The sequence below is a fragment of the Centruroides vittatus genome, unplaced genomic scaffold (assembly GCF_030686945.1).
Source record: "Centruroides vittatus isolate TY-2023 unplaced genomic scaffold, ASM3068694v2 contig_733, whole genome shotgun sequence".
Classification (NCBI taxonomy): domain Eukaryota; kingdom Metazoa; phylum Arthropoda; class Arachnida; order Scorpiones; family Buthidae; genus Centruroides; species Centruroides vittatus.
In genome coordinates this window covers 1-27,052 of record NW_027122470.1, presented here as the reverse complement: position 1 = coordinate 27,052, position 27,052 = coordinate 1, and the positions used below count along the sequence as shown (strand labels likewise).

The following is a 27,052-nucleotide window of genomic DNA, read 5'->3' as shown; positions in this document are numbered from 1 at the left end:
GGGCCACCTTCGATCGACCATCGAAGAACCACATTGACGCCCGGGATGTCCAAACAGCTGATTGTTTTAAAGCAAACTATCTTGTGTACATAGTATATGTTTATTTTATGTTTCTTCTTTGTCGGTTTTTGTCAGATAGGTTTCTTCCGCCACCACGCACGTACTAATGGACCCTAGACCATCATTGACGCGCAATTAACTGATTGCCCCTGGAAGTCGGATTTCTTACAGAAACACAGCTTCCCTATCATCAAATGTCACGGCACGCCGCTGGATGTAACGAATATTCGGTTACTACTCGGTATTCGGCCTGTTTTTCGCTATTCGGCCGAATACCGAATACTTAAATCATTATTGGCCAAATACTAAATACCTAAAAACAGAAAAAAGAAATAACAAAACTACAGTAAAATAATAATTTTTGTAACTTTTATTAATGCTGAACATTAAATTATAATTATTAACGTTATTAATAAATGAGACTTAACTCTGGTATTAAATTATTTCGTAATTAAATAATACTATAGCCTTCATCTAGCCTGATATCTTGACATTGATGGCGTGTAGGTTATAATGTATGGGCATTATTGTTATTGATAAGTTAATTATGTTATATTCGTATTCGGATATATATATTTTAAAATTTTTTCAATATTTTTAAAATGATTTACAAAAACGTTTTATAAAACTTATCTAATTTCACAACATGAGACTTTTCCTTATAACTCCAATGTAATTTGGACGAACATGTTTGTTTCCGAATATTAGAATAAACATCATTTGAATTTAAAAAGTTTTTTTTTGTGGATGCACTATAGTTGGTTTTTAAATAGCACTTTTTCTCTAAATAGCCGACTTTACAGGGCCTGCAAAGGTTGGCTTCTTTGCATAACTCACGTCATGCTGAAAAGTTGCTATTCGCAGGTTAGCGTCAATTAGCGTTTAAAAGTTATTTAAGAAATGAAACATAACACAACATAAAATAAAAATAAATTTAACGAAATATAAATAAAATTAAAAGTTATATATACATAAAAAATAATAGAATATTTACGAATATACATTTATAATCAGAAAAAAATGAAAAATAGAAAATTACAAATGAAATTGAAAGTTATATATATGAAAAATAATAAAATATTTACAAATCTACATCTATAACCCTTCTATGGTGACGTGATTTTCCCACCCCCCCTTTATTGTGCAACTTCTAACAGATTCCATTTTTTATCTTTTAACTGTAAAATTATTGGCTTTGCGTCAAAAATTATTATTACAAGTTTTTTTTCTTTAGTTTTTTCTACTTTTAAACAATGTAAAATATTTTCTTATTGACACAAATGCTTTACTTGTGTCGAATTTAATATAATTTGATATGTAAAACACAAAAAATAAACATATCAAATTTCGACTCGCTGTAATTTATCTTACGTTTCTCCGATCCTATCTGGTTTCTTGTAAATGTGGAAAAAATACGACACTTTCAAAAAAGTTAGTGGAAATTTCTTACTACTGCAAAAAAATTTGTCAATATACTCTGCTTTACCCCCTATCGCGTAAGTCAATAAACGTTAATTGTTGTATGACCCTATTTTCAACCGCTTCTTTCTGACATGTAATTCGACCAATTGACAATTTTTATTTTGTTTTTACTCATACGAATGTTGTATCTGAAGATTTAACAGATATTTTCTTTATATTTTTACACATGAATTTTATTTTTATTTTTAATGATATAGTCATGTGTTAGGCTTAACTCGATCGCCTAATATAAAACTTGACATCGTTCAAAATATTATTCCATCCATCAAAATTATTTGTTGGTAGTATAGATGTAAATGTTTCCTGTGCATGAAATAAAGCAATCAAAAAAAATTTGTAGACCATCAGAAATTTGGCAATTTACGACATGATGTCGAATACATAAATTCATCTATTTATAACTAAAAATTTTTTTCGAAATTTTATCAAAACAATGCATTTGCAAACAATACTTAAATAAAATTCTTACGCAAGAAAAAAAAGTCGTATAATTAGCGCAAATTGTATTAAAGATATTAACCTCTTAACAGTGAGAAAGGAGAATAGTCGTCCAAGGCGATCAAGTGGCAGTAGTGACAGACGACTATACTCGTAAAAATAATTCTTATAAAATACCTGAACAATTTCGTGAAGTCATAAAATTTTCACAAGTAGTTGGATTCTCCAACTTTGTTTTAAAATATCCTTTAGTTTTCGAGAAATAACAATAAAAAAGAGATAAGTAAAATAAATATAAAATTTTAGATGGCCATCTATCGACATAAATCAAATTTAAAATTTCCCGCCCATTATCTGATTGGTTAAATAAATTAATATTCCTAATTGGCTCGCGTCAGAAAAAAGCAAATGTGACTTCTGTAAATTACGCTATAAAGAAAGCACCGATGCAACCCGAAAAAGTAAACAGCCTACGTCATTAGTCTAATGGTCCTTGTCTGACCTACTTTTTGTAAAGTCAACATTAGAGTAAGACATAGTAATTTATAGTGAAACGGTCTTCTCTAATATTCATAGTACTTTGTAAAGCTTAGATTTCAATTTAATAAGTATTATTTAGTTCAGAAACATTATAAATACATAATTAAGTAGGAGAATATACATAAAAAACTTTATTTTTTAGTATAATACAATTTACAAAATCAAAAGTTTGTATATCGTAATATTACGAAAAAATACATCAAAACATACAAAGTCAACTAATTTACTTAAGTTCAGTTCATTATACAGCTGTCGATACTTTTGCCTTCCTCAGTTTTGTCTAACAAAATTCGAAATCTTTAATTAATCCTATAAATATTTAAGCGCTATTACTATTCGAATGTTATATCATTATATCAAGCTGAATTTTACATCATTTGTTAACTGTGATTACAAATATAACTGAAAAATATTTTCGATATGAACACTAGGCCATAATTATCAAAACAAAAATTTTTCGAGTGTAAATTTCTTCGAACATATTCTGATCGAGTAATACGTAATAATAGTTTTATCTATTAATCTTGTTATATTCTACTTTCTATGATTCATATCCATTTAGTTTCATCTAATTACACTTAAAATGTAAAAAAATCTACCAACAAAGTAGTTTGCTAATAAAGAGACTGCTTGCTAATTAAAGTTTGTATTCTTCTTTGACGTAGTTCTACGTTTTAGCACTAAATTGGTAGACATGTCTAAATAACACGCTTATAAACACTAAAAACCATAAATGTTTCAAAATTAGAACTAGATAATTATATGCACAAATAAATTAGTACACCTATAATACATGCCTTCATTTACATCAAAACAAATGATCAGTTCTCGCTAATTGTCAAAAATAAATTATTTTCAACTTTTCTTTCTGTAAAGTAGCATATTCTCATAAACAAGTTCTATATTCAGAGTAAATTTCCACTTTCTATCCGTTAAAAACAACGCAAAATGTATGAATCTACGTAATAAAAATTTATCGCAGTGAACTTCGAAAAAAACGAAAAACACAACAAAAACCAAACGGCACTCTATAAATATTTGCCGCCAATTGATTCATATAGTGATGCTCCTTGAAAAATTTTATCACATGACGAAAAGTTTTTAAAATAAATGCTAAAAGTTTTAAAAAATTCTTTCATGAAACCAGATAATTTAATTAATACACAATAACTAAATCTGTTTAATAAAGATTAGTAATGTACTATCACTAATATGCAAATTAGATATGACAAAGATCAATGTGGGAAAAATTCCCTTCCAAGATGAAAATAGCTTTTGGTCACATGATCACCAAGAAATACGAAGAAATATGTCTAAAGTTTAATATTTGTGTACAAATTAATAAATTTTAACTAAGTCATCGTTTAAAATTTAATGTTTCTGTAAAAATTAGTAAACTGTAACAAATTTCATCAAAGACGACAGAATAATTTTCAGCTTAATAAAAACTATACAATAAATAATTATTTCTTCGAAATACGTCGATATGCACGAATAAATAAGAAATATGTAATAATGTTTTTATCCAGTTTAAGTGGATATTGTAAAAATTAAGCTATTTAATTTGTTTGGCCTTTATAATTTAGTTAACGAATATTTTACTGTGAAATTCCATTTACTAAACCAAAACAAAAACAAGCTATTAATTATAAACAAAAACAATAAAATAATTTTTACGTAAATTTGATGTAAATACAGAAAAAAACGAATTATATTAAAGATGGGACGAATAAGCTGACATCCCTCGAACAGAGCTCATATACTGATTGTCAAACTCAGCCTAGTTTCGACTTCGACTGTTTTATCTTGGTAAAAAGTTAATTTTTTAAAATAAAAGTACATTGTTCTTAGTGAAAAAAGATAAAAGTATCGAAATATACTATTCAGAAATAAAAATATTAATGTATGTCCATATCAGAAATGTTATATTTTTTCCGATATTTGAAATAATATACACGAAAAAAACATTAGATAAATGAAATACGGCCATAAACAATTTTTTCTGTCAAATAAATTACGGATTAAACAGGTTTATTTAAAAAAATTTAATCGCGAATAACTGACTTTAAATATACAGAAGATACAGTATGTTTGTTATGTGATAGTATCTGCGTTTACAAATTAACAGAATTTTCCGTTTTTTTACACATTATTATGCTATAATCTAGGAAACTATGTTTAATACACAAGACATACTACAGAAAGGGTAAGAAAGGAACGTCAGTCATTGTAACTAATGTATTATTGAAAGTTTCATTCATATAGATAATTAATTTTATCAAGATACATTTTCCAAAATAAAATTGTCGATATCTTTCGTAAATATAAATAAATTTTATTATAATTTAGATAAAAAAACATTTTTTTTGCACAGATGACTTTTTTCCCTCCCTCTTACTCTTATACTTGGAATATTCATTTCATAATTTGATGTAATAATAACGTTTAAAATGATTTTAAATAAAATATTTAAACTTAAACTAGGTTAATATATATTGTCATTAGTCTCAGATGTATTCATAAAAATGTAATAATCGATAGAATAAGACTTTCTCACATGCTCTATGTATTAAACTTTGCATCTGTAATTGAAGGTAATATATAACGAAACAAAATGTTTATATTATCAATAGTTCTAAAAAATATCTTATTTTCACGTAGAAAAACAAAATATAAAGAAGAAACAGACAATCACACGATACTCTATCCAGGACATTTTATAATTCATTTAAAATTTCTAATGTCCACACAAATTAATAGTGTTGTGTGTGTGAATATTATATTCTGATACTTTTATGTTTCTTCACTAAGAACATCTTAAAACATTAATTTTTACTAAGATAAAACAGTCGAATTCGAAACCAAGCTGAGTATGACAATCAGTATACGAGCTCTGTTCGAGGGATGTCAGCTTTATCGTCCCATCTTTAATATAATTCGTTTTTTCTGTATTTACACCAAATTTACGTAAAAATTATTCTATTGTCCTGTTTATAATTAATAGCTTGTTTTTGTTTTTGTTTAGTAAATGGAATTTCACAGTAAAATATTCGGGAACTAAATTATAAAGGCCAAACAAATTAAATAGCTTAATTTTTACAATATCCACTTAAACTGGATAAAAACATTATTACATATTTATTATTTATTCGGGCATATCGACGTATTCTGAAGAAATAATTATTTATTGTAATAGTTTTTATAAGCTTAAAATTATTCTGTCGTCTTCGATGAAATTTGTTACAGTTTACTAATTTTTACAAAAACATTAAATTTTAAACGATGACTTTAGTTAAAATTTATTAATTTGTACACAAATATTAAACTTTAAGCATATTTTTTCGTATTTCTTGGTGATCATGTGACCAAAAGCTATTTTTCATCTTGTAAAAAATTTTCCCACATTGAGCTTTGTCATATCTAATTTGCATATTAGTGATAGTACATTACTAATCTTTATTAAACAGATCTAGGCATTTTATATTATTTAAATTTGACTGGATTAATTAAATAATTATGTAAAATTTTCAGTGTTTAGTGAGAAAGCTTCAATCCATTTGACATCGAAAGTTTTCCCATGTCGTATAGTTGGCGGGAGAATTTACGCAGTGAACTTTTTTATATCTAATTTGCATAATTATAATGGTAAATTATTAATCTTTATTAAACAGATTTAGTTATTGTGTATTAATTAAATTCATCTGGTTTCATGAAAGAATTTTTTAAAACTTTTAGCATTTATTTTAAAACTTTTCGTCATGTGATAAAATTTTTCAAGGAGCATCACTATATAAATCAATTGGCCGCAAATATTTATAGAGTGCAGTTTGGTTTTTCTGTGTTTTTCGTTTTTTTCGAAGTTCACTGCGATAAATTTTTATTACGTGGATTCATACATTTTGCGTTGTTTTTAACGGATAAAAAGTGAAAATTTTACTCTGAATATAGAAGTTGTTTTTGAGAATATGCTACTTTACAGAAAAAAAAGTTGAAAATAATTTATTTTTGACAATTAGCGAGAACTGATCTTTGTTTAGATTTAAATGAAGGCATGTATTATAGGTGTACTAATTTATTTGTGCATATAAGTATCTAGTTTTAATTTCGAAACATTTATGGTTTTTAGTGTTTATAAGCGTGTTATTTAGACACGTCTAACAATTTAGTGCTAAAACCTAGAACTACGTCAAAGAAGAATACAAACTTTAACTAGCAAGTAGTCTCTTTATTAGCAAATTAATTTGTTGGTAAGTTTTTTTACATTTTAAGTGTAATTAGATGAGAACTAAATGGATATGATCATAGAAAGTAGATATATAACAAGATTAATAGATAAAACTATTATTACGTATTACTCGATCAGAAAACGTTCGAAAAATTTATACTCGAAGAATTTTGTTTTGATAATTATGGCCTATTGTTCATATCGAAAATATTTTTCAGTTATATTTTTAATTACAGTTGTAAATTATGTAAAATTTAGCTTTGTATAATGATATATCATTATATAAAGCTGTAATGGCTCTTAAATATAAGATTAATTAAAGATTTCGAATTTTGTTAGACAAAACTGAGGAAGGCAAAAGGATCGACAGTTGTGTAATGAACTGAACTTAAGTAAATTAGTTGACTTTGTATGTTTCGATGTAATTTTCTCGTAATATTACGATATACAAACTTTTGATTTTGTAAATTGTATTATACTAAAAAATAAAGTTTTTCGTTATTCTCTTACTTAATGATGTATTTGTAATGTTTCTGAAAACTAAATAATACTTATTAAATTGAAATCCAAGCTGTACAAAGTACTATGAATATTAGAGAAGACCGTTCTACTATAAATTACTATGTAATACTCTAATGTTGACTTTACAAAAAGTAAGTCAGACAAGGACTGTTAGAGTAATGACGTAGGCTATTCACATTACGGGTTGTATTGGTGCTTTTTTGATAGCGTAATTTACAGAATTCACACCTACTTTTTCTGACACGGGCCAATTAAGAATATTGATTTTTTTAACCAATCAGATGACGGGGGGAAATTTAAATTCGATTTATGTCGATAGATGGCCATCTAAAATTTCAAAGTTATTTTAATTTTTTCTTTTTTATTGTAATTTATCGAGATTTAACGGATATTTCAAAACAAAGTTTTAGAACCTAACTACTCGTGAAAATTCTACGACTTCACGAAATAGTTCAGGTATTTTATAAGAAGTTTTTAACGACTATATTCGTCTTTCACCACTGCCACTCAATCGCCTTAAACGACTATTTACGTCCCTCACTGTTAAGAGGTTAACCCATCGATTGCAAATAAAATTACTTATAAGTTATAACTTACATGTAAATACCAACAACTGTTGAATCATATCGAGCTGTTTACAGCTATTACATAAATTATTAACTAATTCGGCAGTAGAGATTGACGTTAGGTGCCATCTCATATTAACTTTAATAATTATAATTTAATAAATTAATTTAAATAATATAGACCTACTGGGAAAAAATCGTACTGGCAGCAGGCCAATAGATAACAGGGTGTGCGTTTTTTGCCATAATGCGGTTCGTATAAAAATATACAGAAATCTATTCTATTGAAACAATCTACTCTATTTCTTATTCATAAGAAACTAGACTCACAAAAAAGTAATTTATACAGCCTTTATCTATCATTTGTAAAAAACTACAGGTAACCTATTCACTTCTAATTTTAAGACTCGGGAACATTTTATCGAATTATGTAGTTCAGTCTTGATAATTATCAAATAGTATTTTTGTGGTACTATGCAATTTGCAAATAAATTTCAAAAAAGTGTTGCACTTAGTAGCATTTTTTACCTTTTTTTTATCACATAAATGACAATATTTTCTTTTCAGGAGATTTTGGACTTATCTTTCAACTTCATTTGTTGAGGGCAGAGGCACTGTTGTGTTATAAGCTGACAATAAGAAACTATCAGTTTTATAACGAAATTCCTTTGGGTACTTAAAATACTTAGTTTTTCTGATTATAATGTATTCTTTAATTAGTGTCATCTCTATTGATTTTTTGTATTTCTTTCGTTTTATCTTTTTTTTTAGTGTTTGAATTTTTCCATAACTGTATTATTTGTTCACTACATAAAGGTTGTGATATCTTTGCAAAGTAACTGTAAAAAGAAAAAAAACATAAAAAGCATATATCCACAAAAAACTAACGTAACTGGTATTGTGGAAGCTGCGTAGCTCCCAGAACATATGTACCTCTGTCTGGGTAAGTGCTACAGCGCCGATTGCCCAGCACCGCCTCGAGTCACGACTTAATGAGTTTACATAAAATGGTGGCTGTGCACAATGTTTAGATCCTCACAAAATCGTAAAAATATCACGCGTGGAAGCCACGCGGCCTCCCACAAAAGCAGTTAAGGGTTAAATTAGTTGTCGTTTTAGAAACATAAATGTTTATTATTACTATAATAAATAAATATAATATACTTTATTAATAGCTATTGTTGATTCTAGAATAAATATTTAGTTAAAGTTTTGAAATCAGTGATTTTAGATTTATATAAATTGTTTTAAATATTTTTTCAGACACACTTGTGGGAGTAAAACCTACTAATGTTACAGTACACAAATTTATAGAAAATTTTAAACTGGTGGATGAACTACTTCAAACGTAAGTTTATAAATCCAAACAAATATCTGAAATGTAAAAAAAATCGTGCAAAGTTAAAAGTGATGGTAATTCAGATTATAGTCTAATTTAATCCTTAGATGTTTACCTTTGCTAAAGATAAGCTTGGTGGATCGAAAGAGGTACCCAAAGATATTTGCCTGTGTTATTGTTTTTTCATTTTGCTTTAAAATCGCCATGCTTATTTTTACCAAAGAAAATAAACTAAGGAAAAATTGAACTGTCATCATTAGTATAGGTTTCATACACTTTGGATTACAAATTTTTAAGGTGAAAGCAAAAAGTAATGTAGAATGCAAGATAGCTTACACTTAAAATATTTGGAATAATGTTTGATACAATATATTTAATTTACAAGCAGGAGTTACTTTTGTGCAATCATTTCTAAGATTTAATATATATCTGCAAGAACATAAAGTAATAGATTATTAGTGTTGTTATTCATGTAGAAGTAACTAGGTTGTGGATATTTTAATAAATAATCTGTTTTTAACCTTATGGTCAGCAATCTGAAAGATCTGTTTATAAACAGTTCATAATATTTAATAAACAAAACATGTTCATTAATTACCTAAACCGAGAAGAAATTAATGTTTTGTTTATTGAAAATGAAAGATTTGTTGCCAAAAAAATTTTATTGACTAGTTTAAATTTACAAAAATTTTGACAGTAGAATTAGACTTACAAACAGTGTCAAAGAGAAAGAAAAAGTTTCTATTACACTTGAAAAGTGGATTCAACTACAGTGGTGCCTCATATAACGTACTTAATCCGTTCCAGGTGCACGTCCGTTAAGTGAAACGTCCGTTATACAAAACGCATTTTCCCATAGAAATACATGTTAAAACATCTAATTTGTTCCACAGCATAAAATAACCGTACTGTATCAAAAAAATGAACATGGGGTGCGTTCTTTTATTCCTCCGCATAACGCTGCGCGAGCGACATCCGTTTAAAAATTCCTGCGGAACGTGTTCCTGAATTCCGGTGGGATTGCGCGCTTTCGAACGGCAAAAACAGCCGCTTGTAGCAATAGTTTACGGTGGAAAGCAACATGGCGTCCTCCATGACTCAGATAGTTTCGATTCCGGGTCCATTATGTGGTTTTATGAATGAGAATTTAAAAATTGTGAAAGCGCGAGTTAGCGCAGGCGGTGATGTAAGTGTCTTTACGAATTTTTTTTCGAGGCTATTTTGAATTCTCTTTCAACAAATGATCCATTTTATGGTTAAATTTTACAATTGGGACCCTTCTTTTGCCTTTTAAAGCTCATATTTAAGAATTATAGATTCCTCCATTATGATACTATTGATAGTGCAGGCGCCGCCATCTTTCTTTCTTTCACCGTCGTTCCTAAATGCCTACAAACACAGAGACGCAAAGCGACCACTATTAAAAACGGGCCCATGGAGCAGTCACCAATTATGCCAGAAAGTCCGTTGTTTGCAGCCAGTCCGTTGCTCGAGTCACGTAATGGCCAAACACAAAGTCCGTTGTTCGCAGCGTCCGTTATTCGAGGCGTACGCTATACGAGGCACCACTGTATTTCGAAGAAAAAAAAAGAAATTTTACTATATCCCTCCCTGCTGGCAATCTACAGCGAATAATTGAGTGGGATTTGTCATACGGCGTGTCTTTTGCATTTTTGGATAATTTTAAATTGCGATATTTTTGCTTCAAAATCGCGCTATTTGTTTATTGTGTTTGATTAAAACATATTACAGTTTACGATTGTTTAATTTATAGTTTAATAGGGGAGCATCTGTCAGTGCTGTGTCTTCGATACTAATTTTTTTTCTATTTATAGTTATAGGCTAGGTGTAATTCGTTAAACTTTTTAAATAATTACTCGAGAGAATTGTGTAACTTTTGTGTTGAGAAAGAAATTGTGGATGCCTGGCATATTCTGGCTAAATGTGGGCGTCTTAAAGTGTTACGTAAAGAAATCTTTGGTTGCGAAGTTCTTACCAGGGGGCGTGATTCCTCTACTATAAATCTAGCCTTGTTGTTAGTGCTGTTTGGGAGCATCTGTCAGTGCTGTGTCTTCGATACTAATTTTTTTTCTATTTATAGTTATAGGTAAGTCTTTACAATTATGGCGGTTAATCCGAAAAGAAAGTCGTTTTCACCGAGTTTAACGGAAGGAGAGACCAGCAGTAAAAAGAAATCTTTGAAGAGTCGCGAGGAGGAAGAATTTGCATATCTTCTGGAAGGAGAAAATTTTAACCTCGAAGAGGGTATGCGTGTTCTGTTGCGTTTACATTTTTCCATGAATTCTAAGGTTGATGAACTTATTTCAAGATTAAATTATGTATCGGAATGGTTAAAAAATTTGGATGAAGGTTTGGGTGACTTAGATACCAGATTAGAGATATTGGAAAAATTGGCTGATAAAAATTGTGGTTTAAGCGATCAAAGTAATGTTACGAGAAAGTTTAATGATATTACTCGGGAACTTGATTTTTTGGATAACCAACGTCGTATAAATAATGTTGTCATTTCCGGTCTAGAAGAGGTACGGGATGAATCATTTCTAGAAACGAAAGAGAAAATAGTTGAATTTGCTACGCGAGTCTTACAGATGCCCGACATTAAGATTGGTAGGGCAATGAGAGTGGGAAAGAAAAAGGCTAATTCCCCTAGATTAATTATTTGTACTTTTGTTGATTATTATGAAAAAATGAACTTTAAGAAACGAATTCTGGAATTAAAACCGGATGGTGTTTATGTAAATGATGACTTTTCTCCTAGATTGAGAAATATTAGATTTAAGCTTCGTGATTTCGGTAGACAGTCAAAACTTTCTGGAGCGCGAATGGTAAAAGTAGTTTATGAAAAAATTATTATTGACGGAACGAAGTACTTTTACGATGTTGACTGTGACCAGGTTAAGCCTGTCTCATCCTAGCAATTGCCGGATAGGGGTACTTCCTTTTTAATTTGGAATTGTGCTGGTTTGTTTAATAAACCCGAGTTTTTTTGGAAGTATCTATTGCAGTACGATATTATATTTCTTTCTGAAACTTGGTATGGTTCTACTAATAGAAATTCGGAGGTAACTGATTGTTTGCAAGGTTATAATCTCTACTTTGGTAAGGCTTTTAAGTTACATACGAAAGGTCGTTATTGTGCAGGTTGGTTATTGGCAATAAGATCCTCTTTTCCCTGCGTTGTTATTTATCAAGATAACTTTCTAATACTTGTCAAATTTGGTGCCGAACTTGGTAATATTTTGGTATGTTTTGTTTATTTTAGGGAAAATGACTGGCAGTCTATTTTTGAAACTTTAATTGGTTTGATATTACATGACAAGAATGTAATGATTGCTGGTGATTTTAATGCTAGGATTGGATTGGGGAATATAATTTCTGACGCTTTTTGCAATTCTTTTGGTATTGTTTGTCCTTTGCATAGGAATTCGAAAGACTTGGTGATTGATTCTTTTGGTAGAAAGTTGCTTCATCTATGTGATGATTTGAATTTGATTATTGGTAATGGAAGATGTTTAGGTGATGAAGCGGGTGAATATTCTTTTATCTCTAGTCGTGGCTGTTCAGTTATTGATCTGGTCATAGTTTCTCCGTTAATTTGGAAAGATATTCTCTCTCTAACGATGGGTCAGTTTTTGGATTCCGACCATAACCCTTTGATTTTACGACTGGCCTGTGGCAATGATAGATCGGTTTCTTTAGAGAAGAGGCAGAGGATTAATAGATTGTTCTGGGATGAATCTAGAAAGGATGAATTAAGGTTGGCTTTGGAGGAAATATGTGTCTTGAATGGGTTTGATTCAATGGAAGACCTGAGTAATCTTCTTTTTAATTTGGCTTGTAAGTGTGGATTTAATATTAGGAGACATAAGAATTCTTTTTCGTGGTTCGATTCGGACTGTAGGATGTTAATTTGCGCTAGGAATAGAGCCTGGAGATCTTTTAGAAAGAGTAATGATTCTAATGATCGTTTGCGTTTTGTTATGTTACGAAGTTTGGCGAAGCGATTTTGCATTGCGAAAAAAAAATTATTTGCTGGAAAAATTCAAAATTGTTTCGGGAAAGATAATAGGCTTTTTTGGAATTATTTCCGACACGTTAAGCGGACTAAGTCTTGTAATTTCTGCTTTATATCTATTGATGATTGGTTTCATCACTTTTTTAATTTATTTGGTTCCCTGGACCCTTATTTTGTTGATTTTTCTATTTTTAATTATTGTAGGAATTGGTATGATGAACTTTTGGACCATGAACTTTGTGCAGGTGAGCTTAATGATGCTCTGAGGAGGTATAAGCCAAATAAAGCGCCAGGTTTTGACGGGATCCCGATGGAATTTTGGAATTTTGAGACTCTGAGACCACATATTTTGTGTCTTTTTTCAAAGATTTTTGATACTGGGATAATACCGGAGTCTTGGAAGACGAGTATTCTAATTCCGATTTTTAAGAATGGTAGGAAGGATGTTCCTGGTAATTATAGAGGTATATGGCTATCATCTTGTGTTTCGAAATTGTTTTGTATTATTTTGTATAGAAGACTGATTAGGTGGTTAGAAGTTAATAATATATTGCATGAGAATCAGGCAGGATTCCGAGCTAGTTATTCCACATTGGATAATATTTTTGTTTTGTACACGGTTATTCAGAAAACTTTTTTACGGAAACGGAGGAAGGTGTATGCTTTTTTTGTGGATTTATCTTCTGCGTTTGACAGAGTTTGTAGGAACTTGCTGTGGTCTAAGATGTTGCGTTATGGTTTCAGTTATAAATTTATATCTTTACTTGTTGCTTTGTATGAAAATTCCTCGTTTATGGTAAGAGATGGTGGGAACTGTTCGCCATTAATGTTTTCTAAGACTGGTGTTAAGCAGGGCTGTATTTTGAGTCCAATCTTGTTTGGTATTTTTTTGAACGATCTCTTTGGTTTTATTAATTCTTCTGGTGATGGTATAGAAATAGATGGTTTCCAAATTAAAATACTAGCTTATGCAGACGATATTGTAATTTTATCTGACTCTGTGATTGGACTTCAAAGATTGATTGATAAATTCGCAATTTATTTAGATGAAAATGGTTTGAAATTGAATTTGAATAAGTCCAAGATTGTTGTTTTTCGAAGAGGAGGTAAGAGTGCGAGGGCAGATAAATGGTGGTTTAAGGGTTCTCCAATTCAAGTTGTCTCTAATTACAAATATTTGGGTGTTACATTTTCGTCTAATGGTTTATTCCATACGCATTACACTAATAAGAGAACTCATGCCAGATTATTGATGAATAAAGTCATTCAGTTGGGGAGATCTGCCAAATTACGTAATCTGAGAGATTATTTACGTCTATTGAAAACTGTGGTATTGCCCTCTTTGTTATATGCTTCAGAGATTTGGGGTTTTAATCTGACTAATGGTGATGGTATACAGACTGAATTTATTAAAAACTTATTTTATTTACCTCGTTGTACACCAGGTTATTTAATTATGATGGAATGTGCTTTGACCCCTATAAAACTTATAATATTTAGTAGGATAAGAAATTGGATTAATAGAATTTCTAAGCTCGATGATCATCGTCTGAGTAAGGTTTGTCTGAAATTTATACTTAACAAAAAGTCTATAGATTGGACACGTTATCTTATAGATACATGCAATAATCATGGTATTAATTTTATTAATGATGATTTGGATCTAATGGACTGGTCTCTTCTCCTTGTAAACATTTTTGATAATTTTTTATATAATATAAATGAAAAAATAAGTAAAAGCGTATATAATTGTTGGTATAAGAATTTGAATGTTACGTTTTTTGATAATTCTTTATATAATCAAGATGTTTCCCTTAATATTTTGTGTTTATTTATACAGGCTAGGTGTAATTCGTTAAACTTTTTAAATAATTACTCGAGAGAATTGTGTAACTTTTGTGTTGAGAAAGAAATTGTGGATGCCTGGCATATTCTGGCTAAATGTGGGCGTCTTAAAGTGTTACGTAAAGAAATCTTTGGTTGCGAAGTTCTTACCAGGTTTTTTTTCCTTAAAATTTTATCGAAACCTTGTTATAAATTTAATGTATTTTGTTTTCTAAGAAAATCTGTTAAAATTTTGTTTTAGGGGGCGTGATTCCTCTACTATAAATCTAGCCTTGTTGTTAGTGCTGTTTGGGAGCATCTGTCAGTGCTGTGTCTTCGATACTAATTTTTTTTTCTATTTATAGGTAAGCAATTTGCCATTTTGGTTTCTATTTTTTAGTATTTTGTATTATATTGACAGATGCTCCCGATCTTTAAACTTTATTTAATTACTGTATTTGATTTTGTAAATTTTATATAATTTATTTTACAACTGAATTGTTATTTATCATTGTATAATTTTGTTTGATTATGTTTATTGTATTTAAGTGTTTTGTTTGGGAGATGGTTTTGCTCCCCGCATCAAGGAATAAAAATCCAGTATGCGTAAGTAAATAAATAAATAAATAAATTTATAGTTTAATACAAATTTAAAATAATATTAAATTTTGAAATTTACAACCAAATGAAAAAATATATAAATTTCCAGAGAATCGCTGAACATTGTGCATCTAATTAGACAGATACATCTATCTTTATTTAAACAAAACAAACTCCATCTTTACCCCATCTTTCTAGCTAGAGCAAGAAAGAAGTTATTGTTATTATTTACACTATTGTCTTTAATTACTTAGCAGAGAGAGAAAGTCGATTGTTATTGTAAAGCAACATGTTTAAGTTTATCATCATATATTTCTGCTTTAAATAGTAAATATTTGACACTTTTTTAAAATAATTTTCAAGTTTTTTTACAATAATACACTAAAATAAGCGATTAGTTAATTTTTTTCTGCAATTACGCAATATCTGGAAGCAATGGGTTTCCCGGTAAATTTTTCAGCAAGAAGCTTTTGATAAGAAATCTTGTCTAAGTAAAGTGACATAACATAAGAATTAGGTAACTTACGGCTCTAAATTGAAGAATATAGCTTTTTTTAACGTTGTTTACATTTTGACTTTAATTGCGTGAACTGGTTTTCTGCGGGTAATTCCAATCAGATGGGTCTAAAAAACTTACATTCGTTTAAGTTTATTTAGTCATAATATAAATTACTAATTACATCGTAATAAGCGTAAAAACAAAAATTTTAAAGCCAATTAATAGCAGAAGATCTTCCTAGACTTACAATAAAAAGGTCGAGTTTCCCGGCAATATTTATTGCTAGATAGTTTTTAAAATATAGTTACTCGCTTAAATATTGTCGAATTAGCTAATTTAATGTTTAGGTACATTAAATTTGTTATGTAAAGCTAAAAAATCGATTTAAAGAGCGAATTTTATTGCGATTGTTTACATTTTACTTAAAAAGGCTGCAAGCAGGACTTTTCTCGGCAATATGCACCTTTCACAAGGTACATATTGCCGAGAAAAGTCTCTGTGATTAGTTGAAAGTAATGTCATCAAAGGCAGAAAATACCCAATATATTGTGGAAGCATTTCACTTTGATTGTTTTCAGTCAACTGCCATAGTTAACTGCAAGAATTTTGCTGTAGAATGTAGGGAGTCCTTTTTGCCGAAATATTTATGGCCCAGGAGTGGTAACGAAACACTTATTGGCTTAAACAAAGTCAATCGACCTACGAGAAAAGCGTGTGAAACTAAGATTGTTGGAAAATCTAACTTTAACGCAAATTAATGAAATTTTTCGATTAATTACGCCTAAAGCGTTGTCGCATCACGAATTAACAGCAAGACACGTGAGTAGTATAGATTCGTTACACTTTGAGGTACAAAATTAAATTAATATAGATATTAATGTAAATAAATGATACAAACTGAGTTATAAAAATAAAGAGGATTACGCTCTACTCTGAAGTAAAGTAAAAATTGTTCCTTATCAGCATCAAAAATAATTCCTTTCCTACCTCACCCATCTGATAATCATCTCCTTCCATCAATAAAGTTTAATTTGTTAGAATTCCTACTTCACCTGTCTGATAATCATCTCCTACTGACTTCAAGATAATTACAAAAATCCCTCCCCAGCATCTGTGAAGTAGGTTCTATTTATAAAAATTGTCTTATACCCTGATTTTGAAAATTCTTTCCCACAGCCCTAATGACCTTAGACGTTTTTGTGGTAGCCTCTGTTTTTTTTAAATGAGAGATTTATATCTACCCCGGCTTTAAAATAGATAATAAAAATTCTTTCCAATGTCCTTAGAATAATTACAAATGCACCTTTCTAACATTCTTGAAATAGCCTCTCTATTTGAAGAGATTTCTTTACCAATGCGTTCATATGCCCTTGTTTTTTGTAAGAAGAACAGAAGTAAAATCCTGTGCTCTTTTTTTAAGATGTAAGTTTTTACTAATAATCATGGAAATATCAGAATATATTTCTAGATAATACAATTGACTCTTTTTAAGATTTAATAATTTTTATTTTTAAAAAATCTAATATAATATTACAGATTTTTAATTTTCTTCTTCTTCTTCTTCGTCGAATTTATTTAACCGATCCATTATGTCATCAATGATGTTGCTAATATCTTGAAGTATATAGACTAACAAACTATGAGAATTTTCGGCAATATATTTATGATCTAGTTTCTGATATTTTATAATGTAACACCAGAAAAGATGATATTTGAAATCGTGAATGAAATTTTTGTTCAGTATTTAATAGCGAGAAACTAAATCCCAGTAGAGATAATCTTCAATTCCCTTAGTGTATCTGTTTTTAATCGTTGATATTTTAAAACTATTATCATATTTAATATATCAATATATTTCTTAACAAAATTATCAGAGAGAAGCTGAAATTTTGCTATTTTATCCCAATTAAGATATTTTGAAAAATTATCCATGAATTCTTCATCTAATACTTGATGTTCAGAAATTAAATTCCAGTTTGCATGTTTAATATGTTTTTTGATGAATGTAGTAGTGAATATATAATTTTTCATATTAATTCCCAGTTTAAACTATCTGCAAATTCAGAAATGAAGTCTCGACTTAAATCAGTTTTTTGGCTTATAATTTCCCAGTTAACAAAGTTTTTAAAAACGTCTGATATTATTTTCGTCCATGGGTAAACTTGAGAATTTTTTCCATTCCAGTGAAGTAATGTATGTGTAGTCTATAAAAAAAAAAACTCTATTAGGATAAAGTTTTTATTTTTTTACATAAAATATTATTGGTTTCAACATTTTAAAAAAAGTACAGTAATGATTATTACAGTTGATTACTACACAATTAACATGACCACATTTTATAAAATTCTTATTACATAACAGTATTGTTATCTATTAGTTAGTATAAAAATTTACAATAGTATTTCTTATTCTCCAATAATTTAAATGATTTACTTTATTCACAGCTTGTTTTAAACAAAGATATGTTTTACTCGAAACACCATGTATTAAACAAGTTTTTGAATTTCGTTTCCTCTTGTATAATAATATATAACCGTATTGAGGGTATGATGATATCAGAAAATCTGGAAGAATTTAAATATAAAAATTATAATGCCCAAACGATGTCACATCTGTACCATTATCAGAAATAAATTTTTTATCATAAAATGGTGAGAGTGATATTTTATTCTGAAGATATGTTGTCACAACATGATTTTTACTTTTAATTCCAAACTGCTGATTTTTCAATAGTTGACTATTAAATAAAACTTCTTTATATTTTTCATGGTTAAAGGTTTTAACAACAGATTTTTTAATTCCTTTAGCTGTTTTTTTATTTTGATTATCAAAAATATACGAATACATTTTTGGTTTTAATGAACAAAATTCTATTATAGGTTTAGATGATGTCTCATCTTTAAAATATCCTAGTTTATTTTTGTTCCTTACATCAAATAGTTTGTGTGTAGTTGGATAGTTGCTAAAATCGAAAATATCTGGAAATGATTTAAAGTCCTCATATATGTTATCTGTATAGATTTGAAGTGTTAGTGAATCTGTATCGGTATATAATAAATTTACATTTTCACCATATTTATTTTTAAATATTTTATAAAATGTTTGATACATATGTAATTTACTTAATTCTAATACACAAAACCCTATATAAATTGGTTTATCCAAACATAAGTTAATTTTTTTCATTTTAAAAATTGTGAGATTATCATTAATAATTTGGAAATTTTCGAGAGATATCTGGGATAAATATTTCAGACATTGATTTTCAGTCGTAGCTGTTTTTAAATTTAAGCGTTTCCTCACATATTGACAGGTCTTCCCAAAAAGCTGTTATTCACTTAATTTATAAAAAGATTTATCGAAATCATTTGTCGATTCCTGGCGTTTTTTGTTATTAAAAAGTACATATATTTTAAGCTACGGCTCTTGGTTAAATCCGAGCACTCAATGAATTTTAGTTAATATTAACCCCTCTTCTAAATAAATTTGAATTTCTATAATAAATTACATAATTTTTGTTTATCAAAAAGAGTTGGAATTAATTTCTTCTTCTTATTATTATATTTTCAATTTTATTTAGTTAATATTGATTTTGATAATTTGATAATAAATCATAAGGAATGATGAGGTGTTCTGGAGCTAGCAATAAATCATTATGATGCGGATGAATATTTGGGGGATATTTTAAATCAACTTCTAAAATATAGCCTATATCATTTCTATCAGGGATATTATGAATGTCTAAAGCATTTATCTCATCCTTCAGATAACCATCTGAAATTATTTACAGGTAAATAAGAACTCATTACAAATCCATAGAGATTATTAGCATCTATCGAAATGATTATAGTTATGTGGTTGATTTTTATCAGAGGTTTTTGGAATTAGAGGGTTATGAGCTTTAGCAAACCGTTTTCCGCAGAGACATAGCTCCCCTCTCATCCCCCCTTCGATAAAAAGATACATATTAATATCTCAAATAATTCCAGCTCGATTTTTGTCATTTTTCAACCCACAATTCCAAGTTAGGTCTGGAGCTGTTATGAAATATACTGGATCTAAATTAATAATACTTTAAACTTAATTTTCTAAAATTTTGGAATATATCAGCTAATAATAAAGTATCAACATATTGATATAATTTTAAATAATCTCTTAAAATTTTTACAATGAAATTTTTCCCAAACTAATTTTGCATGCTGGTAATCATCATCACTAATATTTTCTCCAGATAATTCATTATAAAATATTTTTTGGGTGGTAAACATCTCTTGTATAAAATATCCTTGTTTTTAAAATAAGAATAGGAAAAAAATTCCTTTTTTTTAACAAATTTTTACTTTTGTTGTTATAGAAAAATTGATTAAAAATAGGAAAATTATAATTTGCATTTTTTAAATTTTCTGTTAATCTATCTAGCGAGGAATTTAAAAATTGATAACTATCAATGACTTTAAAATGATCTAGAGTAAACGTTGTAAATTTTTCTGAATTTACAGGAATAATCTGAATTCTCGAAAATAGTTTTGGGGGGATATTTTTGAAAATCAGATGAGAGTCATAACCTGTAAAATTATGTAGTATAATGGGAATAAATTTTTTGAATCTATAATTCAAATTGCAGTGATTGTGGGACATTCCCCGAAATTTCCCTGTCAGGTGATCGTGGTCTTTTACTCTGATATCATCATTATTAAACCCCTTCCTCACATATATGACACTGATGTTCATAATTATCGGGAATAGTATCTATATTCATTTCTACATAAGTATTTATTTTATCTAATAAAATATTTAATTGATTCTGAATATCAAATAAAAAATGCTTAATAGGATCTTTACCACAATAAAAATTACAATATAATAAAGTATCATCATTTTCAATAATAACAATAGAATAACATATAGGTTTATGAATCTGAATAGTTTTAGTAAAACTAGAATTTAGATTTACAGCATCTACGTGAACTTCCTCTAGAATTGATTCAAAATCTGCAAAAATCACCACAGGATGATATAATTGCTTTTCATAATTACTAAATTTAGCAATTGCCTTTTCTCCAGTTGGAGTAGAAACTTTTTGATATTTATAATTAGAGCATAATTTTATGTGCTCGTTTAAGGTATGGCTTCTCTGGAAGCCTATTAGACAGCGGGGACAGAATTTTCTAATCCCTGATTTTTCAGACAATAGTCTGTTAAAGTTTCTAATTAGAAAATAATAGGATTTATATAATAACAAATTAATTTCTTTTTCAAATTGATATTTACTTATATAAATAGGGTAAATTATTTTTTTTCGTATCCAAATACTTGAATTCTCAAAGCAATCTATTACAATTTTCAAATGAGAGGGATATATTTATAATATTTACTGGATAATTTTAGAGTATTTGTATTTAAATATTTCAGAAAAATTTCTTATACTTGATATGAACGAATAATCGAATTTTTGTTATTAGTATTTGGATACAAGACTAGCAATATATACAGTATAAAAAACAGTAATTATCACTACATTTTAATTCATTCAAGCAAAACAAATAGCTTATTTGATAGACGTTTGGGTAGGATGACCCCTAGCCACACTCGCCCCATTCTCAGCCTTTATAAATTCCTAAAATGAATAATGAGTCCCACAGAATATAATTGTCTTAATAATGCCACCCAGTACCGCATTTTTAATAAACTGATCAAATGAAGAGTTTGAAAATCAATTGTGCAGAAAGCATTTGTTAACCTTTCATTGCTGCATATATTGAGATATAGAATATGTTCTACCCGACTGGAGAAACATAATGTTCATCGCATGAGCTACATACATTAAAATTCTCATTTTTCCCTCCGACAAATATTTTATAAATCTTATCTTTAAATTTTAATAGAAAATCTTCATTTTCGAAATTAAATCATTATTAGTTAAAAATACTTATAAAATAGTAAGTCTAATATTTTCAAGTAGAAATACTGCGGATTCGCTATAGATTAAGAAAATAACATGCTTCTAAATAAAACTCTCCTCACATCGGTAGTAACTTTTGAACTGCTGTTTTTTCTTAATGCAGAATGCGTGAAAAGCCATATTACCATAGAAATAAATTATATAACACTTAAAATAATATTACCTTAACATAGGTATTAATTGAACACTGGTTGTATCTTAATAAATTTTATATTACTAAAAAACCGTTAATACCCACTTAAAAACATAGTATCAAAACTAGAAACTTTATAATTTTACATGTGGCTCCGATTCCAATTGTTCTTGTATGGCGAATTAAATGCTGTGTTTAAACTATTTCTTGAAGTCACTAACGCTTGATGTTATAATTTGTTGGGAGGGGTATGAGACCGCTCTGACGATTTTGCTTAGACACAACAATAAAAATTTTTTTTAATTAAAGCTCCTGTATCTTAATCTTTCTCCTGTGAATCGCTAATTTTAACTTTAAAAGTCAGAGAATTTTTTGGTTGCTTACTTTTCTCCTCGGTTAAATCTCAAAATCAACAATACCTCTGTTTTTTTTTCGGTGAGTTGCTCCCCAGTTTCTCTGTTTTTGAAGCTCTCTTCTTAGACATTACAGAAAACTGGTAGAATTCATAAGTACATATACTTCTTTTCGAAAATCAAAGTCAAATTCTAGAATTAGTTTATAAGAAATATATACATATAAACTAAGATGGGTAATATTAATTTACTAAAATAAAACTTAGCTTTATTATCTGTCAAACGGAAACCATTTTTCTTTAGCACTAAGAAAGAAATTAATTTGAGTAGAAGAATCTACTGGGGTGGAAAGGAATCGATGAGCTGAAGTTTTTTAGGGATAATAACAATTTGCTCCTTTTTGTATGTCTTTATTTGTTGAGTATGATCCTATCCAGTCGTCTGTGTTTGAGGGTGAGTGCTTGCAATGTCCAATTAGGTAGCAGGCATGGCGTTGTCTCTTTGGGAAGGGTAATGCGCTCTTGAGATGAGGGTAATGACGGAACGTGTGATTCGGACCCTGAGGTCATGGGTGAGTGTTTTGTTGTGTTTTCCTCGGTTCGTAGGTTATTTTTAACTTTCGGAGAGGTAGTTGGCTGTCATGATCTTAATACATCTAGGAGAAGTAGTCTAAGTCCTATTTTCCGCCAGCGTTCCGAAAGTGAACTTGATGGTTAAATAGTTAAGGAGAAAGAGAATAAATAGTAAAAAGAATCTTGTTAATCAGAATCTAGTTGTTATTAAAATGCTAACTTAACTTAACTTTATGATGACAACATAAAAACCCTCTAATAGGAGTGAGGAGAGATACTTATCAATATTGATATTATGACTAATTTATATACTCCAATGAGGATTAAATTGCAGTGTAAAATGAGATTTTCGTTGAATATTAGCATACTGATATATAACAATAGGACCTTAATTATAACTCATAATGAATTGAATGTTTAGGCACTGGTTTGCGTAGGGTATTATGATGAGGCTCATGTATTTATTGGGGAGTGTAATAATAAACTCATGATATAAATAATCTCGCGAACACGCCTCCTGAATCAATGGCAGTTGTACCCTGGAAATATATGCCTATTAATTTTCCTCATATTCTATGAGTTCTTCAGTGCGAAAGAGTTATCTTGGCCCAAGTGCGCAACAGGTTTTGGTGAGCATTTATGTGCGTTTCAAGGTGTATGGAAAAGGTCCCATATAATAGTTATTCATATAAAGCGTACTATGCCATCGCTCGAGAAGGAAGATGTGAGGTGTATGGAGTGATCTGTCTTATTTCTTACTATATGTTTTACGAATTATTATGGTGGTTATTATGGCTTGGTGGTGTCTTCTCATATTGAGGATGCCCTTCGTTATTGTAATATATTTCATTCTATTCTTAATCAAAGTATTGGTATTTGTGGATTTTGATTATTTTGAACTGACAGTATTCTCTTTTGGCTTCTGTCATTATTATGGGGATTCGATATGACTTTGCTATAGTGTTCTGTCTTCATCATTGAGGTATGAGTGATTGTTCTTTTTCTCTCATTAAAAGTTATACGAACTAGAAATGGATGAATTACTATTATAATTCTCATATCTACCGCTAAAGATGAATATGACCTGTTATCATTATTCTCGATTCCTGTTTGTCTCGCTGATGTGAGAAATGTCTTCCTTGAGATATAAATGACATCGACTTCCTGTATATTGGTAATGATATTCGTTTGATGTTTTATTAATGAAGGCTGGAAATAGATTATTAGTTACCAATATTAAATCACACACACTATTTATTTAAAAAAAGAATTATGGTATATGTATAATTTAATATACTATCACTCACATTTTGGTAAATTTTCTATGGGGTTCATCTTTTAGAGTATAATTATGCTAATGAGTTGGTAATTGTAGTATTAGGTAATATTTTTTTGACCTCACTGCAATATTTGGTATTCTATTTTAGTTCATTTGTTTTTGAGTACTTATTCTCAGACGGATGCAATTTATTGGTAGTTATTCTTGGTTTATTTTTGAGTATTAATGCTTTAAGGTTGTTTGGATAAAGATAAAAAACTATATGTTTGTATTGAGTCAAGTTTGGTAAATGTTAATATAGAAAATTGTAAGAATTCAATTTTTGGTAATTGGATGATGTCTATGATTAAACTAAAGCTTAAAATCACTGAAATCAACCATAGATCACATAGTATAAAATTAGGTGAATAAGCCTATTAAGCTGGATGAGAAAGATTCTGCTTAGCTATTTCCTCACCGGTTCTAATGTCCTGAATGCAATGTGGTATTTTAATTCAAGGGTTGTCAAGTTTTGATGGGTGAGGGAGAAATCCCCAACTCCGGGGTTAATTAATAGGCACGTGAGAGTTAATGCTGTTTTCTATAAAGTACTGCGACTTGACATTCACTCGTGTAGCGTTTATAGAGGAAGAAAATGCACAGGAAATAGAGGCAGACCATCGTGGAGAAACATTGAGGTATGGGTCAATAAGATGAAGTCAAGCAAAATGATGATATGTAAGTTTTTTAAAGAAAGAAATATGTTTAGTGAGTAGTTCCTAGCTGATATAGGTGATTATGATGTTTGATATATTAAAAAGTTATTTTAACTAAGTTTTAGATTTAAGCCCGAAAGGTTAGTGACCTAGAAGAATTGCACAGAAGAAAAAAATGTTCCCAGAGAAGGATTGAACAAATGAATGAAATGGTGTTTACACGCTCATATGCACTGGATATTGTAATACGAACAGATGGGATATATGAGGGTTTAATTCGGAGGATTTTGGAGTTATTAATTATTTTTCCACCCTGAAAATACAGCTAGGATAAATTAGCTTTATGCCGATAAAAAAACTGTTAGAGTGTCTGTAATAGATTACATAAATTATATTTAATCGTATAAGCCTGAAAAATGAATGAATGGATTCATCAATGATGATGATTGCTTTTACTTTTGAGAATTCATTTCAGCAATACGGATTTAATTTTTCTAAAGGGGGGAGATAGAAAAACGTGTGGTTATTATTTTCATAGAACAGTATGAAATAGTCCTGTAATTACAGCCATAAATCGCTTATAGCTGTGGACAAAATTTGAAAGTTCCATAGGAATCTTCACGAAATTAGAACAATGTGTCTCTATCAAGTAGTATAGATTCGATGCAAACTGGGGTATAAAATTAAATTAATATAGATTTTAATGTAAATGAATGATACAAACTGGGTTATAAAAATAAAGAGGATTACACTCTGAAGTCAAATTGCAGTTCATTTTATTATTTTAACGTTATTATATTGTAAAAATTATCAAATACGTAATTATGAATTTAATCTGTCAATTTCTCTGAAAAAAGTTCTTTATATTAAACAAAAAAGGAGTTGTAAGTCCTAATGTGGTGTAAAGTCTGACGGGACTTCTAAGTCCCATAATTTAAAAATTGTTATTATACATTTTAATTTTTTATTAACTTATCTGTGAACAAACACCTCTTCTGATGAGAAATTTAAAAAATTTTTACCAAAAAATAATTATTTTTTCTATATACACACTAGCGCCCTCTATTGTACACTTCATTTTGTGAAATAACTATTGTAGAGATTAAAAATCGTCTCCCTCCATTAATAAAATTTAATTTGTTAGAATTTAATGTAAAGTAATGATAAAATCGAATTATTTTTTAAAAATTATACTAGCACCCTCTGTCATAGAGTTTGTACCCTGAACTAAGTTGTGTAAACCTGTTGCTTTTCTTTGTTTGTGTGTTAGTAGAGGCGCTGGATTTGAAAAGCTGGAATTATTTTTTGTCACAAAGTTAGGAAATATCGTAAGTTATTGTGATATATATTTAATCTGTAGATAATATACGATCTAGTATTAGTATTTGTAATAATTTAAAAACATATGATTAGTATTTTTAACAAAACGTGAGGGGTGAACTTTGTTTCTTTGTTCTATTCAAAGGTTTAGAATCTCTAGATAATACATGATTGCTGTTAATTAAAAACATGCGATTGGTTGTTAGGTTTTTTAAAAGTAAATATGATTGGTCAGTATTTTTATATAAATTACTTTTTTAAAAAGAGGGAACTAGTTTTATATTTAAACCAGGATCATGGGGATGTATGGTTTCGTACTTACTTACGGCGACTCTAAAAATTATTCAGCCTCTAAGTGCTTATATAAGAGCTTGGACGCATGTGTTTCTGCAGCTAAAAATTTCTCGTTCGATGTTCCTGATAATTTTCCATTTATCCTTCGTTATTTTAAAGTCAAAGATATTTGGAAAGGACAAGGAAAATATGGTTTTATAATTGTCGATGAGGATGGGGAAATTAATGAGGTATGTAATGGATTATATGGTTCGTTTGAACGGTGTGCAGAAGACATGAGAGAAATATGTTTAGAAAATGATAAGAAAACTTT

At 29.2% G+C, this 27,052-nt stretch overlaps 1 long non-coding RNA gene across 1 annotated transcript; it reads left to right on the top strand.

The window, feature by feature from the left end:
• Nucleotides 1-11,307: 11,307 nt before the first annotated feature.
• Nucleotides 11,308-15,358, top strand: LOC136980908 (uncharacterized). Its single transcript, XR_010881623.1, has 3 exons — nucleotides 11,308-11,437; nucleotides 15,049-15,206; nucleotides 15,295-15,358. It is a non-coding gene; the product is annotated as an uncharacterized lncRNA (long non-coding RNA).
• The last annotated feature ends 11,694 nt before the right edge of the window (nucleotides 15,359-27,052 follow it).